Here is a 13,666-nt window from a genome sequence, read left to right as displayed (position 1 = left end):
TTGTCAATCTTTTTTTTTTTTTTTTTTTTGAGATGGAGTCTCACTTTGTTGCCAGGCTGGAGTGCCGTGGCGCGATCTCGGCTCACTGCAACCTCCGCCTCCCGGTTTCAAGGGATTCTCCTGCCTCAGCCTCCCGAGTAGCTGGGATTACAGGCGCCCACCACCACACCTGGCTAATTTTTGTATTTTTAGTAGAGATAGGGTTTCACCATGTTGGCCAGGTTGGTCTTGAACTCCTGACCTCGTGATCCACCCGCCTCGGCCTCCCAAAGTGCTGGGATTACAAGCATGAGCCACCACGCCCAGCCCAATTCTTTAAATATTTTTCTGATGGCTCCTTTTGAGTTACTCCATTCCCTTCCCTCATTGCTGGACATGTACATTATGTCCATGTTACTTTTGTAACATGAGACTGCTCCCATTTTATGAATGGTAAAACTGTGGTGAACATTTTTTGACGACAGTCTGCCTCAGTTTGGGGATAATTTTATATAAGGATGGCTCCCTTCAGTTCTGTTATGAGACCGAAGGAATTCTGTGTGTTAGAATGTTTTGTTCGTGCCTCCTTTTGTGGTACCCATGCCTTTGCCCTGTGGTGAATGTGCGGCTACTAGGAGTTCCGGCTCCCTGAATTTGCTGCTCAGAATGGACTGCAAGCTAGGACACAGGTAACTGCCTTTGTTAACTGTGAGACACCAGCGGCTGGGCTCTGGTGTGCGGGCCTGAGTGCTGCTGCTTGCCACCAAGTGCAGAGGTTCTCCGCAGCTCCCCTGCTTACTTGGCACTTTGCCATTTCTGTGGCTCTTGCTGTCTTCTGTGTGCCTGAGGTTGCTGATCTCTAGCCATCTGGGCTATTCCTGCCTTTGCTTTTTTTTCTCATACTGCTCAATTTCCAGAACCAACAAGAGAAACCTTAATTCCAGGCATTGTGTCCTAAAAATGAGAAGTCCTGTCTCCATGGTGAAGGAGATGACACTCCAAGTTATGGAGGCAGAAAGGATCTGCTTCTTCATGGACTCCTGAGAGCCCTTGGGCCAAAGGGAAGCTCTTTGGAAAGAAATTAATGCTTCTCAATCTGCCCCTGCCCCATAGGGATGGGCCCATTGCCCAGTTGAGCTCCTTGTGTGGCATCACAGCTGCTGTTACTTTCATTCATGCTGTCGCCCTTGGTGACTCTGAACAGGAGCCGGGGCAAGGGGATTGGGAAGGAGGATGGAGACTGGGCAGCAGCTTCTGGACGTGGGGGTCGAGCTGGGAGCTCTGGGCTAAATGACCTCACCGCCTGGGGCCTGTTTCCTTGCCTGGAAAAGGAGAATCCAGGTGCCAGCTTGGCAGCTTGTGTGGATCAACTGTGATAACAGAGGTGAATCAGCCAGCACAGCCCAGGGCACCTGGGATGACTCCAGGTGGAGACACAGGTACCAGCAAGAGTCACGCACCCATTCCACAATGGAGCGCACATCTAGGGGCTGAGGAAAAGCTGGGACAAAAATGTGTGTTGGGGAAACCAGATGGATCCCCGGTATCTCATGAGACGCAGGCGGGCTCGGCAGGGCAGGAAGCCTCTGGCCTTATTGTGTGCACACTTCCTACCGCCCCTGAGCTTGGGCCATTCCGCACACCTCTCTGTGGGCCTCAGTTCTCCCTTTGAATAGTCAGAGGGGACCTGATGTTCTCTAAGGGTCCTGCCAGCTCTCACACCTGGTGACGACTTTCCTGAGACATGCCTCTGGTCAGATAACCATTTTCCTTGCAAGGGGACAAGGCTGCATTTTTCTTTTCTTTTCTTTTTTTTTTTTGAGACAGGGTCTCGCTCTGTCACCCAAGCTGGAGTGCAGGTGTGATCTTGGCTCCCTGCAACCTCCGCCTCCTCAGCTCAAGCGATCCTCCTGCCTCAGTCTCCCAAGTAGCTGGGACTACAGGTGTGTGCCACCAAGGCCAGCTAATTTTTTTATTTTTTATTTTTATTTTTTGGCAGATGGGGGGTTTTGCCATGTCACTCAGGCTGGTCTTGAACCCCTGGACTCAAGACATCTGCCCACCCTGGCCTCCCAAAGTGCTGGGATTATAGGCATGAGCCACAGTGCTGGGCCAAGGCTGCATTTTCAAGATGCCACCTCTGTCTGTCCTGGAAGCCCTAAAACAGCAGGAATTGTGGGCTGTGGGTCACCTTGGTGTCCCTAGCACCCAGCACGAGCGGACACCGAGTGGGTGCTCAGGACTGTCTTCCATGGACACTGAACACCCTGGGAAAGGCATTCCCCTCCCCAACTCCAAGGTGAGCCGGCCCCTCCTGCCTAGCAAGCTTCGGGAGGCTCCGAGGTCAGGCTGGAAAAGGTCCCTCAATGCAGTGTCTGAGGAGAAGGGGGGCGTGCTAAGAGTTCTCCAAACATGCTAGATACTGTCATTTAATTTAGACTTGTTTAAACCTCACTACAACTCAACTTGGGAGGTGGAGACGCCATGTTTCTTGTACATATGGGAGGGTTGGGGTGGAGCAGGGAAGGCTTCCTGGAGACTTGAGGAGTTAGCCAGCCTGGGGGCTCCCATGCGTAGGTCATTTGCCTGGAACGCATGAGGGGGTGCTAAGAGGCCTGGCTTTTGTCCACACTAAGCGATGGCTTTACTTAGGGGAGATAATCCTTCTGGAAACCTCAGGTAGAGTCTGCATGGGGAATGAGATGGCTTCATAGCCAGTTATGATGGGGGTCGACGTCCAAGGACCAGTTTAGCAGCCAGCAGAGCTGAGATCCAGGGCTTACTGCCCTGATCCCGGGATTACCTGCACATCAGAGATGAAGGTGAGGGAGGTGCTAAGAGGTGAAGTGGCCACCCACAGCCACATGGCTAAATCCTGTTCGCCGTGTTCTTAATTTTGTCAGACTCAAGTTGCAATGAAGATTTGTCTAGAGCATGTCTGGGTGCTGAGGGCAACAGGTAAGGCGTGGGTCAAATCACGCTGCGGGTGCAGGTGATGACAGGCTCCGGGAGAGAAGGGGTGGGCACAGCAGGATGGCCAGTGAGGAAAAGGCAGGCAGAGGGCGCCAGGTGCAAATCTGCAGGACCACAGACTTTGGTTCTGGATACAGAACAATGGTTCCTTGTCATTGTAGGGCTTTAGACCCTAAGACTCAGAATTAGGGCTGGAAGGGATTTGGGAGCCCCAAGTAGATCTATTAATCCAACGCATTAAATTGCTAATTAAGTCACGACTGAAGCAGTCTGTACTTCTCCACTAGGGTTTACTTAGAAAAAGCTGGGGAGGCCTTGTTTTAAGAGGTATGAAGGAGGCCTCGTATTATTTTTACTTAAAACCCCCAGAAATTTAAGCATTTATTAAGCTTCTATGATGCAGCACTGCGAGGGATGTTAATGTTTGCTTTCAAGAGATGGACTTTAAAAATCCCTCTTGCTTCTGCGTCATATCTCATAGATGGTGAGGTTTTTTACAGCCACGAGCTAGAGGGGAGACCCAAGTTCGGGGTTCCCTAGCCCATCCCAAAAGACCGCAGCAGAGACAAATCTTCCATTTCATGCTTCCAGATGCTTCCTGTAATGGGAAAACTCCTCCTGCCCCTGACCTTTCTGAGTGGCTGAGTCTTCCGTTAGATTGGGCTGTTGTCAGTCTCTCCCGGGTTTCCTCTCTGGTAATTTATCTGCCAATGACAACCCTCAGGGCTCCCGGTTGGCAGGAGCCAAAGCCAAGTGGAAATCCAGGCCTTCTGGCTCCCAGCGCTGGGTCTCTCCTCTTGCCCTCAAGTCCCCAGAATCTAAGGACAACCCAATAAACAGTCAAATACCTACTATTTGCCACGTCCAGGGAAAATAGCAGTAAACAAGATAATCCTGGCTTTCCTCATGGAACCCACAGTCTAGAAGGGGAATGAAGACCCAGTGCCCGTCAACAGGGGCTTCTGTCTACCAACTTGTGGAGGGCCCTGGGGCAGGGAACCCGGTTTCTGCCCCTCTCAGCTACTGACCCACCCGGGTCCTTGGGCGGAGGGCTTCATCTCTGAGTTCGTTTCCCGCTTTGTACAATGGCTCTGATCATAGATCCCGTCTCTGGAGTTTGTGCAATGTTGAGGCCAACTAAGCAGATAACGCCAGGCCAGTGGCTTCCAAATCCGCGTGCACATTACATAGCTTCCCAAACTGATGATGCTTCCATCTCATCTTCAGAGACTGTGACTTAATCGGCCTGGGCTTCGGAATATTAAGAGCTCTGCAGGCAATGCTAAAGTGCAGACCAGTTTGGGAACTACAGCGCCAGGCACCGTGTCACAGCGCGATAAGAGAGAACGTTCGGAAAAGCCCTTTATAGATTGAGACTGAGGCCGGCTGGGAGGACGCCACGGCGCCGCTCCCAAGACCACCGCGGCGGGGCCTGAGCCCCGGTGTCACGCAGACCTTCCCTTCCGCGGCGGGGCCTGGGCCGTCTCCCGCACACCGGCCGGGACAGGGGCGCCCCATCGATGCGCTCCGCCGCTCGGCTCCCTACGCCTGAGCCCTGCCCGCTCGAGCCCCTTCCCCCTCCCAGCCGCTTCCCACTTCCAAGATGGCTGCGGGTGCAGCCGACCAGGTAAGGGGGACCCTGTCGGATGTCCGCGGGGGCTCTGCGGGCACAAAGGCCCGCTCAACGCAGTCCCTCGCCACTCCGGTTGGTTCTCGGGAGAAAAAAGGGCTGGCGACGCCGCTCCGGAGGCCCGCGGCGGGCGGCCCCCGGAAGAGGGACAGTCGGGCGAGCGCCGAGCTCTAGACGCGGCGGCACGGGCGGAAGAGCGGGCGCGGGCCGGCAGGGGCGGGGCGCAAGTGCGTGGGGGCGTGTCCAGGGGGCGGGCGAGGGGCGGGGCGAAGCGAGGGTGCGCGCCGCTGTTCGCCGCGGGCTGCTCGCGCGCACCTGCGGGCCGGACCCGCTGCCTACCGCGCGCCCGGCGTCTTCGCAGCGCGAGTTGCGGGTTCTGCGGGGCCTGGGCTGCGGGCCCGCGGGTCCCGGGGATGGCGTCGGAGCCGCGCTAACTCCGGTACTGAGAGCCTCCCGCGGGGGACGGGCCGCGGGCCGCGGGCCGCGAGGGAGGGCAGGGCGCGCGGGGCCGCCACCTGCTGCAGCGCCGGCCGAGGCGGGGAGCGGCCGGGGAGAGGCGGGTAGCCGGGTGCGGGTCCTGCTGGGTGTCCCTCGCCGCGCGGCCGCGGCTCTTGCACGCCGGGGCAGCGCGTGCGTGGCGCCCGGGGTGCCGTCGCGGGGCCTCCGGGGTTGGGGCGACACTCGGGACTCGGCGGCCCTCGCGGAGGCGCGCGCTGTGTCCCGCTCCTTTCCCGGAACTTGACGAAAAGTTTTCCTCCTCCGACGCGAGGCTCCCGGCCTGAGGGGAGGCGGCTGGGTGCGCCAGACCCCGACCCCGGAGTCCCCTTCCACCTCGGACGCTCAGCCCCCAGGGCAGCGGACCCTCCTCCTTGGAGCCCCTGACCCCCCTTTCATCTCGGACGCCTCTACCCCTGGAGTCCCTGATCCGCGGAATCCCCTTTCATCTCGGAGCCCAGACCTCCTTGGACCTCCACCCCACGCGAACCCTCTGTCCCTGGGCTAGGGAATCCCCCTGCCTCCGCCTCGGAGACTCCCATTCCCGGGCGGCTGAGACCCGGGGCCGGGGTAGCTGCCTTGAGGAGTGAGTCCAGGGACTCCTGGCCCCATCCCGCCAGGAGTCTCTCTAGGCTGTGGGGCCCGGCCCTGATGGGAACGGCTGGTCAGGAGGATAGGGGAATGACCCTGCGGGTCCCGGAGTGACCGCGCCTGACCAGGCCACGTGAGGTCGTTTCTGTCTTAAAGTTGCATAGGACGCCGTTTTCCCCAGCGTGGAATTGGAAGTTTTGCTTGGAAAGGTTTTATGGGCACCGGTGCATTTTGACCCTACTGGAGGCCCCTGGGCATCACCTTGGTTATTTCACGCAGTGAGGCTAGCTGAGGAGGGTAGTCGTGGTGGGGTCTTGGGGACAAAATGCTCACTGTCTTGCCCCCAGTATTGTAGGATGTTAGCACCTAGTTACTGTCTTGTCTGGCTTTTATAGAGGTGGGTTGCCTGTTGGAAACTGGTAGTCGCTTTGCCTGGACTGGGCTAGTCCTTAGAGCAGTCTTAGAACACTTCCTGTTGCCCAGTTTATCTGGCCAGTACCAGGCCATATCTCAGTTTGGGTATGGCTTCCCCTCTCCGACCAACCCTCTTACTGCTTCTTTGCTGTGTGTTTGACCCCTTGAGATTGTGGGCTCCACAATCCTAATGAGATCTCCAGTCCTACTGAGAACCTGGCATGAACTTGGTGCTCAGGGTCATTGGGTGAAAACACCTTTTGGGAAACATCAAGGGTGTCAGCTGAGACTAAGGGAGACAGAGTAACTGGCTTGGAGCCACCCAGATGGGGAGAGGCAGAGATGGGATTCAAAGTGAGGCAGGCTACTGGGCCAGGCTCTGCTCACCTCGGTGTCCTCCGCTGTCCCAGCGCTTTGCACTGAGCTGAGCTTGATTCCTGTTTGTACAACTGAGTTTTCACCGTCTGCCCCCAGCCTACCCTCTCACATTCAGCCTGGGCTCTGCCTGGCCTGGCTTCTGCTGTTCCCCTGTATTCCTTTAGCCCCTGCAGTTCCTCAGCATTGGGTGTGCTGTCTCCACCCCACTCCCCGTTTAGTGAGTGAACTCCTGTCTTTCGTGCCTCCACCTTCCCTCCTCTACTCTGGGTTGATTCCTTAGCTGGTGCACTGTAGAAGGCCTCTCTCAGAGTCAGAGCAGCTTGTTTGAATCTCTCTCCCCCATTGGTCAGAGCTTCTAACCTTGAGTCCTAGCCTCAGCACAGGATGCCTGCCCTGCAGGTCGGCGGTGGCTTGGGGAGTCTTTGAGACCTTGGAAAAGATTTGTTGTCAGTATAAACATTAATACATAGAGAATACAAGAGGATTTTAGGAAAGTGAGTATGTGTTTGTTAACTTAAAAAAAATTTTTTTTAGAGATGGGGTCATGCTATGTTGTCCAGACTGGATCTGAACTCCTGGGCTCAAGCGATTCTCCTGAGTAGCTGTGGTTACAGGAACACACCACCATGACCAGCTGAACGTGTGTTTTAGGACTGTGTATAAATAAAGTTTTGGCCGGGCGCAGTGGCTAATGCCTGTAATCCCAGCACTTTGGGAGGCTGAGGTGGGTGGATCACAAGGTCAGGAGATTGAGACCATCCTGGCCAACATGGTGAAACCCCGTCTATACTAAAAATACAAAAATTAGCTGGGTGTGGTGGCAATGCGTGCCTGTAATCCTAGCTACTCGGGAGGCTGAGGCAGGAGAATTACTTAAACCCAGGAGATGGAGGTTGCAGTGAGCCAAGATCGTACCACTGCACTCCAGCCTAGTGACAGAACTAGACTCCATCTCAAAAAAAAAGAAAGAAAGTTTCTTGGGCCCGGGTGGTTTAGAATTCTTGATTGTCCATCTGGAAGGCTCACAGGGACTGGTCTGCTTGACTAGTCAGTTGATTTTAAAGATAGGGAAGTTGAGGCCCAGAGCCCCGTCAGTATCACACAGCAGGTGTGAGGAGAGAGACTGGTGACAGGAAGAAGCTGTACTTTGTGGCCTTGTAGACACAGACTGGCTGTGTCTGGCCTTGCTTATGCAAATGGTTGCTAAAATAGTGGGGCTGAGTTGGCTGGCCCTATCCGTGTCCAGGAAAGAATAACACCAGCCAACATTTTCTAAGGCTTACCCTGTGCCAGGCACAATTTTAAGGACTTTATGTGGATTTCTTCCCCTAATCCTGTCAACTGCCTAACCCAATAGGGTCTCTTATTGTCTTCATTTTACTGCAAGGAAAGAAACCAAGGTGCAGGGAAGTTAAGAAATGAGTCCAAGCTCACACAGCTAGTGAGCAAAGGAGCTGGGACTTGAACCCAGGCAGCCTGCTGCTGGAACCTGCATTATTTTTTCCCTCCTGTTTATTTTGTTTCTTTTTTTATTTTGTTTTGTTCTCTTCTATTCTATTCTATTCTATTTTTTGAGACGGCATTTCGCTCTTGTCAACCAGGCTGTAGTGCAATGGCGTGATCTCAGCTCACTGCAACCTTTGCCTCCCAGGTTCAAGTGATTCTCCTGCCTCAGCCTCTAGAGTAGCTGGGATTACAGGCATGTGCCACCAGGCCTGGCTAATTTTGTATTTTTAGTGGAGATTCGCCATAGTGGGGCTTTGCCGTATTGGCGAGGCTGGTTTTGAACCTCTGACTTCAGGTGATCCACCTGCTTCGGCCTCCCAAAGTGCTGGGATTACAGGCGTGAGCCACTGCGCCTGGCCTATTTTATTTTTAAAACTTCATATGAAGCCTAACATACATACACGGAAGTGTAAGAATGGTTAAGTGTTCAGCTTATGAATGATCAGGGTTATTGGGTGAATACACCTTTTGGCAACATTAAAGGAGCTGAGAGGAAGGGGGATAAAGTTTAGGGACTGTATTCATAAGTATGCCAGCAGGCCATGTATGAACTTTGATGTCAGATCTGGTTTGAACTCAGTTTCTGTTGCTGTGTGACCTTGGGTGCGTAACTTAGCCTCTCTGAATCTCACAGTTTCTTCAGTGCCCTTGGCAGGCTTGTGATTATTAGAGCATGTGATGGCTCCCCGCGTGTTTGGTACATGCTAAATGCTCAGTAAATGATTTCTCTTATTAATAATTAAGAGTATAAACTATACCGGCTTTAAGTAGTCTAAATATCTTCCTAATGTATTATTTGCCTCCCAGTCACTTCACAAGTACTTAGGAAAATTAGTTAATTAGTAATTTACCAAATCACTAAGTGAAGCTGAAACATTTTGCATTGAATGTCTTTAATTTAAAATGTCTCTGCCAGGCGCCCCTGGCTCATGCCCCTAATCCCAGCAGTTTGGGAGGTTGAGGGGGGTGGATCACTTGAGCTCAGGAGTTCAAGACCAGCCTGGGCAACATGGTGAAACCGTACAAAAAAAAAAAACAAACAAAAAATTAGTTGGGTGGGTGTGGTGGCATGCGCCTTGTGGTCCCAGCCACTCGGGATGCTGAGGTGGGAGGCTCGCTTGAGCCTGGGAGGCAGAGGTTGCAGTGAACCAAGATCAGACAACTGCACTCCAGCCTGAGTGACAGAGACCCCATCTCAAAAAAAAAAAAAGTTCCACCTGTGCCTTTAATCATAACCAGTGGTCAGTGTAAGTTAAGAGCTCCTTAGGGTTGTGAAGGAGCCTTTGAGGACCCTGAACAATAACCCCAGTTTCTGCCTGGTTTGCTGAAACATACGTGGGCTGAAACTTAAACAGCATTGTGTTAAGTGCCAAGTGTCTGAAAGTTGCCACTCACCCTCTGGAGGAATATGTGAGCTTCTAGGAAATTTTTTTCAGGACTACTTTTATTCTAAAGAATCACCCATTTAAAAGCCAAACTACTTTTATAATGGCCTTTTCCATTTTACATAATGCAAATCAATCCATTCTTTTAGGCCGTGTGTATAGCAGTGCAAAGAGTAAGTGCCCCAGCTACCCAGGCTAGCCCAGCACAGCTCTGTTATTACGTAGCACCCTTTTTTTTTTTTTTTTGAGACGGAGTCTCGCTCTGTCGCCCGGGCTGGAGTGCAGTGGCCGGATCTCAGCTCACTGCAAGCTCCGCCTCCCGGGTTTACGCCATTCTCCTGCCTCAGCCTCCCAAGTAACTGGGACTACAGGCGCCCGCCATCTCGCCCGGCTAGTTTTTTGTATTTTTTAGTAGAGACGGGGTTTCACCGTGTTCGCCAGGATGGTCTCGATCTTCTGACCTCGTGATCCACCCGTCTCGGCCTCCCAAAGTGCTGGGATTACAGGCTTGAGCCACCGCGCCCGGCCGTAGCACCCTTTAGACCTCAGTCTTCTGTCAGCTCTTTGGATGGTTGTGGAGGTGACAGAACTAGTGGATATAGACATGGAACGCAGTGCCCGATGTGTCATCTGCGCTTGGGGAGCGGAGGCAGCTGCTCATGTCCGTGAGCCTGGAACGTCCAGTCCTTTCTGCCAGAGCCAGGACTTGAATTAAAAACAGAGAAAGAGGCCAGGCTCAATGGTTCACATCTGTAATCCCAGCACTTTGGGAGGCTGAGGTGGGCGGATCACTTGAGGTCGAGTTTGAGACCAGCCTGGCCAACATGGTGAAACCCTGGCTCTACTAAAAATACAAAAATTAGCCGGGCGTGATGGCGGGCGCCTGTAATCCCAGGACTCTGGGAGGCCGAGGTGGGCGGATCACTTGAGGTCAGGAGTTTGAAACCAGTCTGTCCAACATGGTGAAACCCCATCTCTACTAAAAAAAATAAAAATGCAAAAAATTAGCCAGGTGTGGTGGTGGGCACCCGTAATCCCAGCTACTCGGGAGGCTAAAGCAGGAGAATTGCATGAACCCGGGTGGCAGAGGTTGCAGTGAGCCGAGATTGTGTCACTGCACTCCAGCCTGGGCAACAAGAGTGAAGCTCCATCTCAGGAAAAAAAAAAAATAAATAATAATATAATCCAGAAGTCGCCAGGCGCAGTGGCTCACGCCTGTAATCCCAGCACTTTGGGAGGCCGAGACGGGCGGATCACGAGGTCAGGAGATCGAGACCATCCTGGCTAACATGGTGAAGCCCTGTCTCTACTAAAAAATACAAAAAACCCCAAAAAAATTAGCCAGCCCTGGTGGTGGGCCCCTGTAGTCCCAGCTACTTGGGAGGCTGAGGCAGGAGAATGGTATAAAGCTGGGAGGCGGAGCTTGCAGTGAGCCGAGATTGCGCCACTGCACTCCAGCCTGGGCGACAGAGTGAGACTCTGTCTCAAAAAAAAAAAAAGAAAAAAAAAGAATCCAGTAGTCAGTGGCCAGAGCTGGGATGATGGCAGGCTTGGCAGTAAAGGTGAACACACCGCCCTTTGAGGATCAGATAGGACAGTGCCCCCTTGCCACACTGGGGTTTGAAGAGGCAGCTGTCCTGTGGAGCGTCCAGAGAGGAGCTGGGACAGGGAGAGCTTCGTGCTCTAGCCCTGGGAAGAGGCTGCCCGTGGATGTCTACACAGACGGCAGCATGACTTCTCCCTGAAGCCACTAAGTGGATGTTTTTACCCCGTGGGAACACACCTAGATCGTTTGGTTTGGCCTTTGTAAACAGTTGCTTTTATTTATGAAGACTTGGGTCAAGACCGTTCCCACTGCTTTTTGAGGAGGAGAAAATCAAGCAGTTGCTTCTAGACGGGATTGTTTTCCAAAGCCCCATGCAGAGTCACTGGCAGAGCTACCCTCCGCTTTCTGACTTGTACTGAAGTGAGGATTGTGGCTCTGGTGGAGTGACAGTTGATTGAATCCCTCGGGGGCAGCTGTCCTCTTTGCTTCCTGCGGAACTGAGTCTTGTGACAGGTAAATACAATTCAGATGGCCTCGTTGCATGGAATGGAAACGGTCTTTCTCTTATCCATACTTCATATCTTTCTGTTGGCCGGAAAGTGATGACTCATCACCATTTGACTTGGGTTCAGTGTCTTCCATGGCAGGGTGCTGGGCCAGGCGCTGGGTCCGTTCCTCCTGTGCCTACCTAGGGGTGCGTACTGCAGTGGTCACTGTTGCAGTGGGATGCTGTCACTAGGACGTTAGTGATTGGGACTTTGGAAAACATCTGTCAAGGGAGGAATTTTCACTTTCCTGACCATCATGTGTTGACAGCGTTCCTCACCATCTGGTCTAGCCTCTAACCAGTGTGTAGGCTGGTCACTGCTCAGCTGCTGGTGTGCACTGTCCGGGAACTTGGTGGCAGGGGATTTCTTCCTCGTAGTCTTACCTCCAGCTCTCACCAAGTTCTTGGAACATAATCCAGCTCTCAGCAGATGTTTCTTGGATGGGACTGTCCCTGAAATCTGCCCACTTAAGACCTCAGTTGTTAGTAGTAATTAATTCAGCAAGTAGATTTTTGAAACCTTAATCCATGCCAGGCATTTAACCAGAGAATAGTTCCCAGAAATGATTAGCGCTGTGCCTGCCCGAAGCGTAGAATCCAGTGGGGAGAGCGACCTGAGAACAGCCGTAAGATAGCTGTTTCAGGCAGGGTGTGGCCAAAAGGAGCCTAGGAGGAAGGAGGCCTGGCAGCTTTCTGGGAGAGGCAGGGAAGGCTTTTCAGAGGAGGTGGCTTTTGAAAACACCAATTGAGTGTCTCCTTGTGCCACACCCTACCAGGGCTCTGAGGCCCCTGATGGCCTACCTGAGGAGGGCACCCCAGGTGGTGGTGAGTAGGGCTGAGTGGGCTGGTGGTGGGGGCAGGTAGGTGGCCGGGTGCAAGTGCACAAGGCTAGAGAGGCAGGCAGAGACGGATCAGGAGGGCCCTGTGTGCTGGCTTGGGGAAGTCAGGCTTAGTTTGTCTTCTATAAACGTGGACTTGGAGGCAGGCCATCTGCAGTTGGTCTCCTGGCCAGCGTCCACAGTCCACCCATTAGCCTTGTCTCAGAAGCACACACCTTGTTTGTACAACTTCCCCTATGAAGGGTACTATCAGGTGGCAGGTGGCCTGGAGTGCAGCTTCTGCCCTAGTGGCACCAGGCGGAAGTGCTTGAGGACAGGTGGCCTTGGCCCTTGCAGAGTTTGGTTTTAAAGTGTGTTGCAAGCGGAAGTACATTTTCCCTTTTAGGCTTATTTCCCTGAAGACTGACGCCCTGTTCTGAGGTTTAAGAAACTTAACTGGACTTGGGACCAACAAAGACCTCAAAGTTGGCTCAACTTCTCCATAGGAGAGGCCCTCGGGCTGCTGTCCCTGGCCCCCCGACGGCAGAGGCGAGGAGTAGAGAAAGGTTTTCTTTCTCGACTTAAAGCCAGATGGCTTTGGGCTCTGCCAGACCTTCCTTCCTTCTTCCTGTGCTTTCTTCTTGGTGGCAATTCAGGGAAGGGTCCTTGGATTGCCATGAATGAAATCCTATAGTTTCACCAAAATGGTTTCCAATTCCAGACGTGAGTGATGCCTTCTGTTTACCCAGGCACTGATTTTCCTAGGAAGGATATACTTTTTTGTGTTCCTGTCTACTCTGTCATCAGAATTTGCATTCTAACCTGCATCTCTTTTGTGGCTTACATTTGTGTTTTGCTGTACTAGAAAATAAAGGGAAGCGGCTCGTTCACTGGGCACCTACTGTGTGTCAGTTAGGGGTTGGGTTTGCCGGTGGCTTCACCAGACCTTTTCATTTCGTTTGTCCTCAGACCAGCCTGTGAGCTATAGGGTATTGTCCCATTTTACTGCCGAGAAAGAGGGAAGTTGAGGCTCAGAAGGGTTAAGCACCTCATTTGAGGTCGCCTTACCTGGCAAGTGGCAGAGCCAGAATTTCAGTGGGGCCTGCGAGAGGCCCTCAGCTCTGTTTAGCATGAGGATTTCCTCTTACATGTGTGGCTTTTTGCCAGTTTGATCTGTTAGAGTGTTGATGGTGTTTTGATTATTCGAATGACCTTGACATTGTCAAAGATGAGCTCTTAGCTGTGTGCTGAAAATGTTTCTTACTCTATTTTCCTTTTAATTAAAGTGTACGTAGAACTTCTAAATTGGTATACATTTGAATCAACCTGGATTATATCTTACTTTTGTGAATTCTGTTGTTTCCTAACATAGAAACTTGAGGGATTCTTCCGGAGCAGGGGACA

The 13,666-nt window shown here is 52.7% G+C and overlaps 1 protein-coding gene across 2 annotated transcripts in view; it reads left to right on the top strand.

Moving 5' to 3' along the window:
• Positions 1-4,523: 4,523 nt before the first annotated feature.
• TBC1D14 (TBC1 domain family member 14) overlaps positions 4,524-13,666 on the top strand; it is a 122,366-nt gene continuing 113,223 nt past the window's right edge. Inside the window, exon 1 of one of the 2 annotated variants that reach the window (XM_025384893.1) lies at positions 4,524-4,579. The gene's annotated coding sequence lies outside the window, so the exon portion shown is untranslated. Of the gene's footprint in view, positions 4,580-4,846; positions 5,022-13,666 lie in introns of those variants that run through there. The other variant, XM_025384892.1, reaches the window with a different exon arrangement.

The sequence above is a fragment of the Theropithecus gelada genome, chromosome 5, assembly GCF_003255815.1.
Source record: "Theropithecus gelada isolate Dixy chromosome 5, Tgel_1.0, whole genome shotgun sequence".
NCBI classification, from domain to species: domain Eukaryota; kingdom Metazoa; phylum Chordata; class Mammalia; order Primates; family Cercopithecidae; genus Theropithecus; species Theropithecus gelada.
This window is presented reverse-complemented; position numbering and strand designations above follow the sequence as displayed.